This window comes from Nelumbo nucifera, chromosome 4, assembly GCF_055504915.1.
Source record: "Nelumbo nucifera cultivar China Antique chromosome 4, China Antique-T2T, whole genome shotgun sequence".
In the NCBI taxonomy this organism is placed as follows: Eukaryota; Viridiplantae; Streptophyta; class Magnoliopsida; order Proteales; family Nelumbonaceae; genus Nelumbo; species Nelumbo nucifera.
Window position 1 is genome coordinate 71,658,292 of NC_142652.1, and position 17,849 is coordinate 71,676,140.

At 39.3% G+C, this 17,849-nt stretch overlaps 1 non-coding gene across 1 annotated transcript; it reads left to right on the forward strand.

Moving 5' to 3' along the window:
* Window positions 1-10,000: 10,000 nt before the first annotated feature.
* Window positions 10,001-10,107, forward strand: LOC148800708 (small nucleolar RNA R71). Its single transcript, XR_016071009.1, has one exon. It is a non-coding gene; the product is annotated as a small nucleolar RNA R71 (small nucleolar RNA).
* The last annotated feature ends 7,742 nt before the right edge of the window (window positions 10,108-17,849 follow it).

The following is a 17,849-nucleotide window of genomic DNA, read 5'->3' on the forward strand; positions in this document are numbered from 1 at the left end:
CAGTGCAGGGTGGAGCAGAATCAGCAACGTTCTTCAAAAGAACTTGATCCTTCGTAAGGATCAACCAGACGACTTGAGTACAGCTCCAACCAATCTTTTCACAAAAGATTGAAATCAAGATCCAATCTTGATTGCTCCCAAGAACTGGAGATCAAACTGAAGGAATGGCAATGGCAGGAAGGTGGCGGCAGGAGACAATTCACAGTATGCAGGAAATCTCTCAATCTCTCTTTCTTTAAGAGAAGAATGCTGTTGATGATGTAAAAGGCTGCCGCCCCCTTCCCCTTTTATAATCTCAAAGGGATCAGCTCCTAATCAGATTAGGAGTTGCTAATCCAAATCATATTTGGGTTAGAAGTCCCTTAGTGATAAGGGATAATCCTTATCTTATCTGCAAATCAGATCAGCTGTCTCCTAATCTAATTAGGAGGTTTCCAGATCTAAATCTTATTTAGATCTTGGAGTCTCTAAGTGGATAGGGTCTAAGCCCAATCCTTTTAGCTGACCCACTTCAGAATTCGTCCCCTTTAAATGATTGATCAAATCAGCCCAGTTCGAAATGGGCTTAAGGCCCATTAAGGTTATGTACTCAAAAAAACCTTCCAAATTGGTGCCCAGTTGGGCTTCCTTGTATAGCGTGGGACCCAAGCATTGATCTACACATCAGCCACATGGGTTCAGCCCAGCCTTTGTTACAAGGCCTGGCCGAATGCACTGCTGAAGACAGTGTACCCCCTGAAACCCATCAAATGAGCTCTATGGGCCCAACACTTACACTAAGTGGTCCCTGGGCCAAGCCACCTTGTAACACCCAGGGACTGTGGGCAGATGCAAGATTAGCCCATCAGGCATTATCCTCAATGGTCTTACACTTAACCTCTCAGCCCATAATGATCATACACTGCCCGACAAGAGAGGACCTCTCCCTCGGCTGCAAGGAACAGGGACCACTTAGTGTTACAAGGTGGCTTGGCCTAGGGACCACTTAGTGTAAGTGTTGGGCCCATAGAGCCCATTTGATGGGTTTCAAGGGGTGCACTGTCATTAACAGTGTATTCGGCCAGGCCTTGTAACAAAGGCTGGGCCGAACCCATGTGGCTGATGTGTAGATCAATGCATGGGTCCCACGCCATACAAGGAAGCCCAACTGGGTAGCAATTTGGAAGCCTTTTGAGTACATAACCTTAAATGGGCCTTAAGCCCATTTCGAACTGGGCTGATTTGATCAGTCATTTAAAGGGGGCGAATTCTAAAGTGGGTCAGCTAAAAGGATTGGGCTTAGACCCTATCCACTCAGAGAGGCCATGATCTAAATAAGATTTAGATCTGGAAACCTCCTAATTAGATTAGGAGACAGCTGATCTTATCTGCAGATAAGATAAGGGTTATCCCTTATCACTAAGGGACTTCTAACCCAAATATGATTTGGATTAGCAGCTCCTAATCTGATTAGGAGCTGATCCCTTTTGAGATTATAAAAGGGGAAGGGGGCGGCAGCCTACTACACAACAACATCCATAGCATTCTTCTCTTTGAAGAAAGAGAGATTGAGAGATTTCCTGCATACTGCGAATTCTCTCCTGCCGCCACCTTCCTGCTTTTGCCATTCCTTCAGTTCGATCTCCAGTTCTTGGGAGCAATCAAGATTGGATCTTGATTTCAATCTTTTGTGAAAAGATTGGTTGGAGCTGTAATCAAGTCGTCCAGTTGATCCTTACGAAGGATCAAGTTCTTTTGAAGAACGTTGCTGATTCTGCTCCACCCTGCACTGCGCCATCTTCAGTGGGAGCAGATTTTGGATCCTTCCTTGGGCGTGAACACCTCCATTGGGAGATAGTATTTCTCTGTATCAGGTATAATCCTCTCCCACTCCTTTTGGTTCAGATCTGGTTCAGTTTATGGTTCAAGATTGATCCTTGAAAATATAATTTTCTAAATGGGGAATACGATTCCCAGTTGAAGGGAGAGATAAAATTTTTGAAATTTGCCCCTTATTCCGCAATCTTTGGGCGTCCATAGGATGGATCTCTCATCCCTTCAGTTGCACTCTCCACTTATATGGATCCCGGGAATTAAAACCTTCTTGCAAACAATTTAGAAACCATACATATATACTTTTATATCTTATATAAAATATATTTTGTAAAACAAATCTCAACGGTTGAAATCGGCTGCCGGCAGTCTTGGTTTCCATCAGTGAGAGTGCATCCCCGATCATTACCTTTGTCCGACAAAGGGGCTGATCCTGTCACTATGATCACCCACTCAGATGAATTCTCGGACTGTCCCAACATACCCAGGTTTTGACCCCTGCTAAGGATCTCCCTGATTGGTACATCAAAGACAGCCCAATCCGACACCTAGTGTAGTATCATAATCGAGTCTAGGGGTCGGGTGTAACTTTCCAGAGTTGCCCATCAATCTCCAAGGTCCAGGGCAATACTGGAAATCTGGTCCAGTTCAAAGATTTAATTAATCCTACACTGTATGTGCCTAGGGTCTCACCCTGGCAGCTGAGACAAGCCACCCCAACCGACTTGGTGGCACTACAATGTCAGCCTTGTCAGGATAGGTCTCCCCAGACCGACCCACTGGCTGTGAACATTCTAAACTAACACGAGTCTCATTAAGTGTCCAGTTTAAGGGTATTACACAGAAACATACCAAGGGAACATGAATCAAATATGTATCTTTATTCATTTACAATAAACTCATAAAGTACATCTTTCTTGCAAGACTGATGTCAAGAACAGATTTCTTGACTTCCTATTTCTGCAAAGATCGAATCTTGCAAAGGTAGATGGCGGTGGCAGGAGGAGAACTCCAAGGGCAAAAAAGGCTGAACTGCTTTTTCTTCTCTCTCTGGAGTATGAATGAGATCTAATCTCAATTCGCAGGGAGATTTCTTTTTCACCAAAACCCTAGTTCGAATTCTGATGTATTTCCCCTTGTTTTTCTCCTCTTTTCTTCTTGATTAAGAAACCTTCTAATTAGGAGTTATCCCAATCCAAATCTGTATTTGGATAGGGGATTATCTTAATCCTATCTGTAGATTAAGTTAGTTTACTCCTGATCTTATCAGGAGGTTACCAAATTCAAATCTAATCTGAATTTGGTCTCCTAGAGTGGATAAGGTTAAAGGCCCAATCCTTTTACTAACATTAATCTCAGATTCGCCCCATAGATGGGTGATCATATCAGCCCAACTCGAAATGGGCTCTTGGCCCATTAGATGTTCAGTGTTTAACTAGTTTCCAATCTGTTGCCCAGTTGGGCTTCTTTGTCTGGCGTGGGACCCAAGCATTGATCTACACACAAGCCACATGGGTTCGGCCCAGCCTTTAATACAAGGCCCAGCCGAATTCACTAAAAGACTCAATAAACCCCTGAGCCCATCATATGCACCCTATGGGCCCAACACTTACATTAAGTGGTCCCTGGGCCAAGCCATCTTATAAAAACCCAGGGACTGTGGGCAGGTGCAACATTAGCCCATCAGGTACTATCCTAAATGGTCTTACACTTAACCTCACAGCCCTTAATGATCAAGCACTGCCCGACAAGAGAGGACCTCTCCCTCGGCTGCAAGGAACAGTGCCGCACTCTCCACTCACATGGATCCCGGGAATTAAAACCATTTGCAAACAATTTGAAGCCATACATATATATATAAATATATTAATTTTGCAAAACAAAATTCCAACGATTGAAATCAACTGCCGGCAGTTTGGTTTCCATCAGGGAGAGTGCATTCCCGATCATTACCCTTTGTCCGACAAAGGGGCTGATGCTGTCACTATGATCACCCACTCAGATGAATTCTCAGACTGTCCCAACATACCCAGGTTTTGATCCCCATCTAAGGATCTCACTGATTAGCATATCAAAGACAGCCCGATCCGACACCTAGTGAAATGTCATTATCGAGTCTAGGGGTCAGGTGTAACTTTCCAATTTTGCCCATCTGTCTCCAAGGTCTAGGGCAATACTGGAAATCTGGTCCGATTCAAGGATTCAAGTAATCCCATATTGCATGTGCCTCGGGTCTTACCCTAGTGGCTGAGACAGGCCATCCCAACACTTGGTGGCACACCAGTATCAGCCTTGGCAGGATAAATTTCCCCAGACTTATCCAACGGCTGTGAATATTTAAAACTAACACGAGTCTCTGTAAGTGTCCAGTTTTAGGGTCTTACACAGAATTAAACCAAACAACATGAATCAAACATGCACTTTATTTATTTCCACTAAATAACAAAAGTACATCAAATCGGATTGAAGCTAAGGGCATACAAGACTGTCTAACAATAAACATATAAATGTACTCTCCAAATATCCCCATATTCTTTATTTTTCTTTCCACATGTATCACAACCTCCAAGCTTATTTCTTTTGATCTTCTTGGGTAGTGAATAAACTTTTCAGCACATAATTTTAGGCTCATGATATATTTCTGAAGTCTCTTTTCTTTTTTTCTCAACACTTTTTTTTTCATCTTCTCATCTTTCATTCATCAACATCATTGTCCAAAATTAAGCTCTCTTGAAGGGTAGATCATGGTTTTTTGGGTTTGACAGGTTAAGTACAATGAGTGTTAAAGAAAAATAAATTTGAATGGTGGCTAATCATATTCTTTGCATATGTCATTCTTTTGAAAAGACTCAGAAGGGTAACTAAGGATTGAAATATATCAATGTTGGTTTTAAACGGCTCAAACGATCCAAAGATGGCCTAAATCATCTCAAAAGTAATATGTTGTCTTGGATTTCGCCTCAAAGGCTAATAAAACAAGTTCTAGAATATCACATAATGATCATAATGTTCCATATATCTCATAAAACCATTCACCAATTTGCACACAATTCACAAGATCATGGCATAATGTGCTAAATAATTTCAACATTCATGATACAATAGAGTTGACACAAGAATCAATCAATCCTCAGGATTAGCACTTATCTTCCTTTTTTGTCATATTCGATTTCAATCAAGAATTTATCATAGGCTTTTAGTAATCAAGAAAAATTCAGCAAACACAAACTTAAGATAAAGCATATTTTGAAAATATTTTGGTACAACCATATCATGCTCATTTCGAAAAAATTTTGGTGCAATAATACCATGCTCATGCTCTCGGGTTCACAAAAATTTTCACAAAAATTGCAATCTCCTCCCCCCCCAAACTTAAATTTAACATTGTCCTCAATGTTAAGCAAATTAATGAGCACAAAGAAGGGAAAGAGACATCATTTTAAGTTAGTCTTGGTTTCTGTTGCACATGTTGAAATTTCTTGTCCCTAGACTCCAAAATTGCAACCTACCTTTCATCAATCAAAAGAGAAGAAAAAACAGCAATAACAAGAGAAATAAAAAATTGAAACAAAACTTAAAAGGAAATAAAGAAAAATGAAACAACTAGAAATCCTAAAGTGCATAAAAGAAAAATATAGTTCTAAGTTATAGTCCTTAGCTTGATTCTATTTCCATTTTTTTGGATCCTTCAAATGAATGGTGGATTTGAAGAAAGAATTATGTCCACCATCAATGTAAGACTTCAATCTTTGCCCATTAAACTTGAAAGTCCCCTTAGTTTCATTAGATACTTCAATTGCACCATGAGTAAAAACTTTAGTCACTATGTATGGACCACTCCATCTTGACCTTAGTTTGCTAGAAAAAAGCTTCAATCTAGAATTATAAAAAACCTTGTCTCCAACTGTGAAATCTTTCATTTTAATGTGTGCATCATGCCATGCCTTGGTTCTTTCTTTATAAATTCTACAATTCTCATAAGCTTGGTGCAGCCATTCTTTAAGTTCATTCAGTTGCATCTTTCTTCGTTCACCTACAACTTGCAAATCAACGTTATGCAGTTTCATAGCCCAATATGCTTTATGCTCTAATTCAACAGGAAGGTGACAAGTCTTACCAAACGCCAACCTATAAGGAGGCATCCTAATAGGTGTTTTGAAAGTTGTCTTATAAGCCCAAAGTGCATCATCTAATTTCATTGACCAATCCTTCCTAGATACGCTCACAGTCTTTTCCAAAATACCTTTCAATTTCCTATTTGAAATTTTTACTTGTCTACTAGTTTGAGGATGATAAGGGGTAGCAATCTTATGGGTAACACCATATTTAATTAATAAATTATCAAACTGTTTATTGCAAAAGTGTTACTTTCATCACTAATGATAGCCCTTGGTGTACCAAATCTAGTAAAAATATTTTTTTCAAGAATTTGATTACAACCTTAGCATCACTAGAGGGACATGCAATTGCTTTCACCCATTTACTCACAAATAAGAATATTGTTTAGGGGAATCTCATTTTTCCTTGATATATTACCTATCTGTTGGCATCGATCACAAGAACTTACATAGGCATAAGCATTCTTGAATAATGTAGGCCAATAAAATCCACTTTGTAAAACCTTCGCCACTGTCTTGGATGGTCCATGGTGTCCACCTGCTTCTTTGTCATGACAAAAACTAAGTATACTCTGCACCTCTTCCTTTGGTATGCATCTTCTCACCATGCCATCTGCACAAACCTTGTATAGATATGATTCCTCCCAAAGATAGTGCCTTACATCAGATAAAAATTTCTTCTTTTGATGAAAAGAAATGTCAAGGGGCAACTTGTCACCTACAAGAAAGTTAGCAAAATCAGCATACCACAGTTCATCATTATCATGCGCAAAACATAATTTCTCATCAGGAAATTCATCATGCAAAGGGTGTTCATCCATGCTCTCCACATACTCCCCGTTCAATCTAGACAAGTGATCAGCTACCATGTTTTTGATGCCTTTCTTGTCTTTGATTTCAAGGTCAAATTCTTGCAACAATAAAATCCATCTTAATAACTTGGGTTTTGCATCTTTTTTAGCAAGTAGATACTTCAATGCAGAGTGGTCAGTATAAACAATCACTTTAGACAAGATCAAACAACGTCTACATTTTTCAATAGCAAATATTACAGCAAGTAGTTCCTTTTTAGTTGTTGTATAATTTCTTTGTGCATCATTCAAGGTTCTACTTTCATAATAAATGGTATGAAATTTCATGTATATTATTTGTCCTAAAACTGCATCTAAAATGTCATCACTTGCATCAAACATGATCTCAAAAGGCAAATTCCACATGGTGGCCAAAACTATGGGGTCTTGGATCAATTTCTGTTTTAAACAATTAAATTCACGTAAACAAGCACTATCAATTACAAAAGGTGCGTCATTCACTAAAAGATTAGTTAAAGGCCTAGCAATTTTAGAAAAGTCCTTAAGGAACCTCCTATAAAAACTTGCATGTCCCAAAAAACCTTTAACTTCTTTCAATGATTTTGGAGGATGAAGTTTTTCAATTAATTCAATTTTAGCTTTATCCACTTCAATACCTTTAGAAAATACTTTGTGGCCTAAAACAATTCCTTCCCTAACCATAAAATGACATTTTTCCCAATTAAGAATAAGGTTAGATTCCTCATCTTTTAAGCACCAAAGACAAATTATGCAAGCATGTATCGAATGAAAATCCAAAAATAGAGAAGTCATCCATAAATATCTCCATAAAATCATCAATGAAATTCAAAAATAGAGACATCATGCAACTATGAAAAGTAGCAGGGGCATTGCACAAACCAGAAGGCATTCTCCTAAATGCAAATGTTCCATAAGAACATATAAAGATAGTTTTCTCTTAGTCTTCAGGAGCAATGGGAATTTGGTGATAACCAGAATAACCATCAAGAAAACAATAAAATTCCAGACCAGCAAGTTTTTCAATCGTTTGATCAATAAAGGGAAGGGGGAAATGATCTTTTCTAGTAGCATCATTCAATTTCCTATAGTCGATACATACCCTCCAACCTATTACTATCCTTGTAGGGATTAATTCATTATTTTCATTTTCGACTACAGTGGTCCCACCCTTTCTTGGCACAACTTGCACAGAACTTACCCAAGAAGAATCAAAGATAGGAAAGATAATACCTGAATCAAGCCATTTTATCACCTCTTTCTTTACTACCTCTTTCATATTAGAATTTAACCTCCTTTGGGGTTGCACCATAGGCTTGAATCCATCTTCCATAAAGATTTTGTGCATGCAAACTGATGGACTTATTCCTTGAATGTCGCCAATTCTCCATCCAATCGCATTTATGTGTTCCCTAAGCACCCTTATCAACTTTTCTTCTTCAAGACCTTTCAAGTAAGAAGAAATAATCATAGGTAAGGTAGATGAACTCCCCAAATAAATATATTTTAAATGCGAAGGAAGAGGTTTAAGTTTAAGAGTAGGAGGCTTTTCGATTAATGGCGTGGCTTTTGAAGAAGAAGAGGAAATATATAAAGGCAAAATTTTTTCTCTTTTTGTCACGAGTCCTCTTTGCTTTTCTCTGAAATAGCCTACGGCCTCCTTATGCCTCTCATCTAAAATTTATTCCTTCACATCAAAAGAGTTAGCAATGCAATTTTCTATGGGATCATCTAACCTAAATGCATGAAACTTTCTATCTGCCAAATCATCAATGTAATCTATCATTAAGACTTTGTTTTCATCGTTGGAATGTTTCATTGCCTTAAACACATTAAAAATAACTTCCTCATCATTAATTCTAAGGCTAATCTTTCCTTGTTGGACATCGATTAAAGTTCTTACTGTTGCAAGAAAAGGTCTCCCTAAAATTAAGGGCATATCATAATCTTCTTCCATGACCAAAATGATGAAGTCAATAGGAAAAATAAATTTATCTACTTTTCCAAAACATCTTTCACTACTCCCCTAAAATTAAGGGCATCAAATTAATGCTTGCACCAAGATCACATAAAGCCTTCTCAAAATTAATTTCACCAATGGTGCATGGAATAGAGAAGCTCCCTGGATCTTTGAGTTTTGGAGGTAATTTATTTTGTAGGATTGCCAAGCATTCCTCATTAAGCTCTACCATCTCAAACTCCTCCAATTTTATTTTGTTTGAGATTATTTCCTTTAAGAATTTAGCACAACTTGGCATCTGAGAAATAGCACCAATAAGAGGAATGTTAATATAAAACTTTTGAAACACCTCTAAAAATTTAGCTAATTGCTTATCCAAGTTAGCCTTAAGAAATCTTTTAGGAAAAGGAAGAGGGGGTATATAAGATTTTAAATTAAGAGTAGAAGAATTTCCCTTTTTCTCCATTGATGACTCACAGTCTCCTTTAGCTTTTAGGTTTCGGCTTTCTTTCTCTTTTACATGCTCATCATCTTTTTCTTCTTTTCTAAGTTCTTTTCCACTTCGCAAAGTAATGGCCTTTACTTGTTCCCTAGGATTCTTTTTAGTACTGCTAGGTAATCCTCCTTGTGGTCTTGCCGAAATTGCTTGAGCAAGTTGTCCAATTTGAGTTTTCAACCCTTGAATTCTTGCCTCCGTACTGTTGATAAATTATGCCATCATATCCTCTAAATTTGGCTTCTTCTCTTATGGATTTTGTTGTTGTTGCTGCTAAAAGTCGGGAGGTGCTCTTTGTTGGTTATTACTCCAAGAAAAATTTAGATGGTTTCTCCATCCTGGATTGTAAGTGTTGGAGTAGAGATTGAAATTGGACTTGTTGCCACCATAAGAAACAAAATTAGCTTGTTCGGAAGAAGAAGAAAATGGATTTCCTATTTGACAGTCTACACTAGCGTGTCCCCCTTGCCCACAAAGCTCACAAGAAGGAAAGGGAACAAAAGAAACATTCATAGTGGAAACCCCCAAATTTTCCAATTTCTTATTTAATGTAGCAAGTTGAGCCGATAAAGCAGTGATAGAATCAACATTATAAATTCCAACTCCCTTTTTATTTATTCTCTCATTGCCCCATTGATAGCTATTAGCCACCATCTCCTCCAAAAGTTCATATGCTTCTTCGGGAATTTTCCTCATAAGGGTACCACGTGTAGTTGCATTTAACATTGAACGATTAGATTGATTAATGCCACTATAAAAAGTTTGCACTTGCATCCAAACAGGTAGACCATGGCGAGGACACTTCCTAAGTAGTTCCTTAAATCTCTCCCATGACTCAGATAAGGTTTCATTATCAAATTGAGAAAAAGTTGTTATGTCATTCCTTAATTTTGCCGTTTTAGCAAGTGGAAAATACTTAGATAAAAACTTTTGTGCCAAGTCATCCCATGTTGTAATCGAACCTGTAGGAAGAGAGTTAAGCCAATCTTTTGCTTTATCCCTTAAGGAGAAAAGAAACAACCTAAGTCTAATGGCATCATCACTAACTCCATTATGCTTAAAAGTATCACATATTTCAGGAAAATTAGCACTATGAGAGTTAGGGTCATCATTGGGGCTAGAAAATTGTACACTATCTGGATCATCTGAATAATTGCAAGCTTGATCTCAAAATTGTTTGCTTGCACATTCGGCCTCCAAATGCTTGATGTAGTACCATCTAGAGTAGGAATAGCATAGGAGATCAATGTACTTGGATTATTTTGGTCTTGATCCATCTTGTTCTTTCTCTCCCTCGTTCGCTTTTTCAAAGTCCTTTCGATCCTAATGCTTGATGTAGTACCATTTAGAGTAGGAATAGCATAGGAGATCAATGTACTTGGATTATTTTGGTCTTGATCCATCTTGTTCTTTCTCTCCCTCGTTCGCTTTTTCAAAGTCCTTTCGATTTATTGATCAAGGGGTATTAATTCTCCACCACTAGTGTGTGTCATGCACTAGGAACTTATAAAGAAAAGAAAAAAAGTTAAAAAAATTCCTAAAAAAATTTATAAAGCCGAACCTAACAGAAATTAAAATGGAAAATTTTAAATCCGAAAATAAAACAAATAGATGCTCAATCTAAGGTTAATTAAGGTAGTTTTGATATGCAATAAACTAGTCCCTGGCAACGGTGCCAATAACTTGTTGTGTGATTTATGCACAATTAATTCAAGCAAGTGTACCTTAGTCAAATGTGCATATAATGATGAAAAAATTGTCAATCCCATAGAGACTAGATCGCAGTACCAAATCGATTTTCAACTAACCAAAGTTGAACTTGTGAATCAATTGAATGAATAAATACTAAGAAGAATTAATGCAAATCTAAGAACTTAATAAAAACTAAATCGATGAATGAATGCAACTAGGGTTTAGATTTCATTAAATCAAGGTTATATAATTATATATTTAATTCAACTCAAGACCGAAATTACCTTAAGGTATATTAAAGTTATTTGCTTGTGATGGTGAATTTCCCTAAATTAATTAATAACCTTTCTCAAGTCATATTAATCCTTTATTAATTCAATTCTACCATCAAATTTGTAAGTGGTTGTCAAAAGGAAAAATAAGCATTAAGTTCTTTGGAAACCTCTAATCGTAGAAGGGGAATTGATTCACTAAGCTTCCTTGATTCCCACACATGAGGTAATCATCTTTCGATATCATAGTCTATCATGCGACTTTTATTGCCTAGGGATCTAATTCATAACAATCATTTGGTTAGTCAGGCATGAATCATCAAATCATTAATAGATTGGCCAATTCTTTTAAATCATTAAGCATAACAATAAAAATTCCTCATGCAAATAATAATGGTCTTGAGTTGAATTAAACAAATAACTATATAATCTTAAGATCAAAATCCATCTAAACCCTAGCTAAGAGAATTTAGCTACACATCATTAAATTCAATATACTCAAGAAAATTAGAGGAGAAACACCACAAAAACACATCAAAGAATGAACAGAATAATAAGAAAACTTTAGCCTTTGAAGGTTGAAGACAAGTGCAGCAACTAAGCCTTCATTCCTCTTGGATTTGGATTCTTCCTCTCCTTCTCTGCCGTGCTGAATTGCTTCCTCTCCTTCTCTGATGTGCTTAGAGTGCTTCCTCTCTTCTTCTCTGCTGAATTCTCTCTAAGGATGTGCCCCCTTGCCTAGAGTCTATGGTCCTTTTTATAGTGCAGCCTCCCCTCAATTTCGTCTCAATGCAAACACCTAATTCAACACAAATTAGGTCTCTTAGTCTTTATATTAGTTGAATTCCTATCTCTTTTGCACTGTTAACTGTCAGACCCGAAATTTGTACCTCGAATTGCACTTGGCTGGCTGTGGAACTAGGGTGAGTGATAAACATAAGACTTGTAGCCAGATCTCTTATCTTTAACTATCCCTTTGAATCACCTCAATCCAAGTTATAGGCAGAAATTTATGCCCAAAATACGGGAACTATATCAAAACAGAAAATTTCTTGATTTTTGTGCATACATATCAAATCCGATTTCAATGGTTTCTCTCCTTCATGGCTACATCAAGGAGCATCATTACTACATGGTCCTTCCTCTATGATTATCTTGATCAATTAAATCAAACTCCTTAAAATTTCACAATTAAGCTTCAAATCACGTTGCAAGACAATTTCAACATAATTAGTGCAATACCATGCTAATTCCAAAAACATTATTATCAAAATCATAAAGTTAGAGGTATGAAAATATGTACAAATATAGGTTTATCACTCCGATTTCCCAATATCAAAAGAAATCCCCGAAGAAATTTCTGGAATGTTACACCTGACCCCTAGACTCGATTATGATACTATGCTAGGTATCGAATTGGGTTGTCTTTGATGTGCCAATCAGTGAGATCCTTAGAGGGGGTCAAAACCTGGGTATGTTGGGACAGTTCGAGAATTCAATAGAGTGGGTGATCATAGTGACATGATTAGCCTATTTGTCGGACAAAGTGAATGATCAGGAATGCACTCTCTCTTGATTCATGTTATTATGGTGTGTTTCTGTGTAATACCCTTAAATTGGACACATATGAGACTCGTGTTACTTTAGAATCTTCTCAGCCGTTGGATAGATCTAGGGAGATTAATCTTGCCAAGGCTGACACTGATGTGCCGCCAAGTTGGCTGGGGTGGCTTGTCTCATCTGCCAGGGTGAGACCTGAGGTACTTGTAGTGTGAGTTTTCTTGAAACCCTGAACCGGACTAGAATTCCAGTATTTACCTGGACCTTGGAGATAGATGGACAAAATTGGAATGTTACACCTGACCCCTAGACTCGATTATGATACTACAACAGGTGTCGGATTTGAAAGAATGGTAGGATCCATCTAATGGATGCCATAAAGGTTACGGAATGGGTGGAGTGAATTTCAAAAATTTCCTACATTCTCCCAACTGGGAATCATATTCCCTAGATTTAGAATACAATATTTAAGGATCCTACTTGAACCATAATCAAACCAGATATGTACCAAAAGATAAATGGGAGGAATATACCTGATCCGTAGAAACAGTATCTCCCAAAGTTGGTGTTCATGCCCAAAAAATGCACCAAGATCTGTTCCTGCTGAAGATGACACTACTGTGGATGGAACAGAACCAGCAGGGTGCGTCCTACACACTGGATCCTTCGCAAGAACCCTCTGGAAGCACTAAACACTGAGTCTTTTTCAATCTTTCTTGCAAGACTGATGTCAAGAACAGATTTCTTGACTTCCTATTTCTGCAAAGATCGAATCTTGCAAAGGTAGATGGCGGCGGCAGGAGGAGAGCTCCAAGGGCGAAAAAGGCTGAACTGCTTTTTCTCTCTCTCTGGAGTATGAATGAGATCTAATCTCAATTCGCAGGGAGATTTCTTTTCACCAAAACCCTAGTTCGAATTCTGATGTGTTTCCTCCTGTTTTTCTCCTCTTTTCTTCTTGATCAAGAAACCTCCAAATTAGGAGTTATCCCAATCCAAATCTGTATTTGGATAGGGGATTATCTTAATCCTATCTGCAGATTAAGTTAGTTTACTCCTGATCTTATCAGGAGGTTACCAGATTCAAATCTAATATGAATTTGGTCTCCTGGAGTGGATAAGGTTAAAGGCCCAATCCTTTTACTAACATTAATCTCAGATTCGCCCCATAGATGGGTGATCATATCAGCCCAGCTCGAAATGGGCTTTTGGTCCATTAGATGTTCAGTGTTTAACTAGTTTCGAATCTGCTGCCCAATTGGGCTTCTTTGTATGGTGTGGGACCCAAGCATTGATCTACACACCAGCCACATGGGTTCGGCCCAGCCTTTAATACATGGCCCAGCCGAATTCACTGAAAGACTCAGTAAACTCCTGATCCCATCATATGGACCCTATGGGCCCAACACTTACATTAAGTGGTCCCTGGGCCAAGCCATCTTATAAAAACCCAGGGACTGTGGGCAGGTGCAAGATTAGCCCATCAGGTACTATCCTAAATGGTCTTACAATTAACATCTCAGCCCATAATGATCAAGCACTGCCCGACAAGAGAGGAGCTCTCCCTCGGCTGCAAGGAACAGTGCCGCATTCTCCACTCACATGGATCCCGGGAATTAAAACCATTTGCAAACAATTTGAAACCGTACATATATATATAAATATATTAATTTTGCAAAACAAAATTCCAACGATTGAAATCAACTGCCGACAGTTTGGTTTCCATCAGGGAGAGTGCATTCCCGATCTAAGGATCTCACTATGATCACCCACTCAGATGAATTCTCAGACTGTCCCAACATACCCAGGTTTTGATCCCCATCTAAGGATCTCACTGATTGGCATATCAACGACAGCCCGATCCGACACCAAGTGAAATGTCATAATCGAGTCTAGGGGTCAGGTGTAACTTTCCAATTTTGCCCATCTGTCTCCAAGGTCCAGGGCAATATTGGAAATCTGGTCCGGTTCAAGGATTCAAGTAATCCCATACTGCATGTGCCTCGGGTCTTACCCTGGTGGCTGAGACAGGCCATCCCAACACTTGGTGGCACACCAGTATCAGCCATAGCAGGATAAATCTCCCCAGACTTATCCAATGGCAGTGAATATTTAAAACTAACACGAGTCTCTGTAAGTGTCCAGTTTTAGGGTTTTACACAGAATTAAACCAAACAACATGAATCAAACATGCACTTTATTTATTTCCACTAAATAACAAAAGTACATCAAATCGGATTGAAGCTAAGGGCTCATCCGGATTTTGCTCAAAGTCAAACGTTTTGACTACAGAATCAAAACGGAGGTTCCAACTCCTAGAAGCCTGTTTAAGTCCATATATGGATCTATTAAGTTTACATACCATGTGTTCCTAACCAGCAGCAATGAAGCCTTGCAGCTGCTGCATGTAGATATCTTCACTAAGATCTCCATTCAGGAACGCGGTTTTGACATCCATTTGACAAATCTCGTAGTCATGGTACGCTGCTACAGCTAGCAGGATCCTAATGGATTTAAGCATGGCCACGGGCAAAAAGGTTTCCTCATAATCGATGCCTTCTTTCTGAGTATACCCTTTCGCCACCAAACGAGCTTTGTAGGTCTCAATCCTGCCATCAGGGCCCTTCTTCCTCTTGTAGATCCATTTGCAACCAATTGCTTTTACCCCGGAGGGCGGATCCATTAGACTCCAGACTCCATTGGTCTCCATTGAGTCCATCTCAGCTCTCATGGCCTCCACCCACTTCTAGGAGTCTATGTCTAACATAGCTTCCGCGTAAGTCATGAGATCCTCTTCACTAGTCAAGGCTTCCACCAGGTAACTATCCTGGTCATAACCATATCGGACTGGTGGTCTGGATACCCGGGTGGTCCTTCTAGGTTGGTCATTACCTGGAACTTGTGGGACATCTCCCACTGCTCCTGAGCTCTCCTCATCAAGAACTATTTCCTGACGATGGGTGTCCAGGATGTAATCGGATTCTAAGAATTGGGTGTTTCGACTGCAGAACACTTTCTGCTCACTTGGGTCATAGAATAGATAACCCACCGAATCCTTTAGGTAGCCTATAAACAGGCAACAGCTGGTTTTAGATTCCAACTTGTCCGCACTTGTTCTTTTAACGTGTGCAGGACAACCCCAAATCTTCAAGTGTCTTACACTTGGCTTCCTTCCGGTCCAAAGTTAATATGGAGTTTTCGGAACTGATTTGGTTGGAACCCGATTCAGCACGTAGATAGCAGTCTCTAATGCGTATCCCCAAAAGGATGTGGGTAATTGTGAGCGTACGAGAAGTGACCGGACCATGTCCAACAAGGTCCTATTCCTCCTCTCTGAAACACCGTTGAGTTGAGGTGTAGTAGGAGGAGCTAGTTGTGACACTATCCCATTGTCCCTTAAGTAGTCCCTGAATTCGTCAGAGAGATACTCGCCACCTCGATCTGATCGAAGGGCCTTGATTTCTCTCCTAACTGTTTCTCGACTTCCTGTCTGAACTCTTTGAACTTTTCAAATGATTCAGTTCGTTAATGTATCCCATTATCCCATCATCCCATCTTTGAACTTCTAGTTCGTTAATGTATCCCATCATCCGAAGACAATGGTCATGAACTTTCTGCCCTTTGGACACCTGCGCAGTCATGAACAATTTCAGGACCTTCTGTCGAGTAGAACGGTTCTGTTCTTCATACATTGTTCTTAGACTGTCCAATATGTCCTTGGCTAGTTCGATCTGATCGAACTGCCTCTGCATTGTGTTGTCTAATGACACAAGGACAAAGCAGCGGGCTAGGGAGTTCTTATCCTCCCAATCTTGGTGGTCCCTCCTACGGGCCTCAGAAGCCCTATCACCCGGACGTTCCGGGGCAGGATTTTTCACTACCTTATCTAACTTTTCCGAAGTTAGGACCAGCATAAGATTTTTGTACCAGTCGGCATAGTTTGGGCCCTTAAGCTTGTTATCGTCTAGCAGTTTTGCAAATTGACCGTTTGCCATTTTCTGATAAAACAGCAAAGATATTAGTCCACAACCTTAGTTTGATTCATGTTACTTACATAGATATGGATTTTAATCTATGTTTCACTCCCATTTGTTCATCTCTGAGATTTCCCCCCTTTCTCAGTAACGAATACCACATAATATCTCTGGAAATGTAGAAAATCACATGGGGTACGTGAAGGCAACTGTTTCAGCTGCATAACCCCACCACCTTTCTGTGACGGATCATATCCACTCATCAAATGAGTTTCCCTTTTGGCCTCTATCAGACAAGGTTCAAAGTCGTTTTCAGGTAAACCTTTCTGTCTAGTGAGTGCTTACCCATCATATTCAAATTATGCCAAGGTACCGTGAGAGAGTTCCCATTTTCTGGTGAAGCCCCTCCCACATCGGTCTATGATGCCCCCTATCATCTTATGAAACACTCTGACAGATCCAACAGCAAATGGATAGCCCAATTTTATGGTGTGTTTCCTCATTACTGAAGGACCCATCATTGTGCTAATGACGGAAGGCCTTTAGAGAGTCCATCATATGGATCTCCCTATCACTTGCATTCATATTTGTTGGAGGGAACAAAATCACACCCTAGTTCTAATTTAGGTCAAACCAGAGTGGCTCCCACTGACTTTCATAAAGTCAGATTTCTGGTGGGCCTTAATCGGCTAGGGGTTCCGTACGCATCCCTTTTCAGGGTCATGGGGCCCACCAAGCAAAGAGGGGTCATCTATTGACCTTAAGGGACACCATGGCAATGATGTGCATTCAACCATGGTGTACGCAAGAGCCACTTTCGAGTTTTCATGGGCCAAGTACTTATGGCTCATGATCGCAGCACATCAGACATCCAAACATCACATGTAAAGGAGGAATTGATCCAATCAATTCACTGCTGTAAAGCCCATCGAATAGCCATCTAAAACTAAATCATTAACAATTAATGTTTACTAGGTGTATGGGTTGAATCGCAGTTAGTAGTTCGGCCCATACAGCTTATCTCACAATAATGGGCTTTTGCAATTTTAACCCTTTAAAATTGGGCTTTACAGGTGGGCTGAATTAATCCCTGTAATTGAACATCAGATTTGGAACAAAAAGTGTGAGAAATATGGAC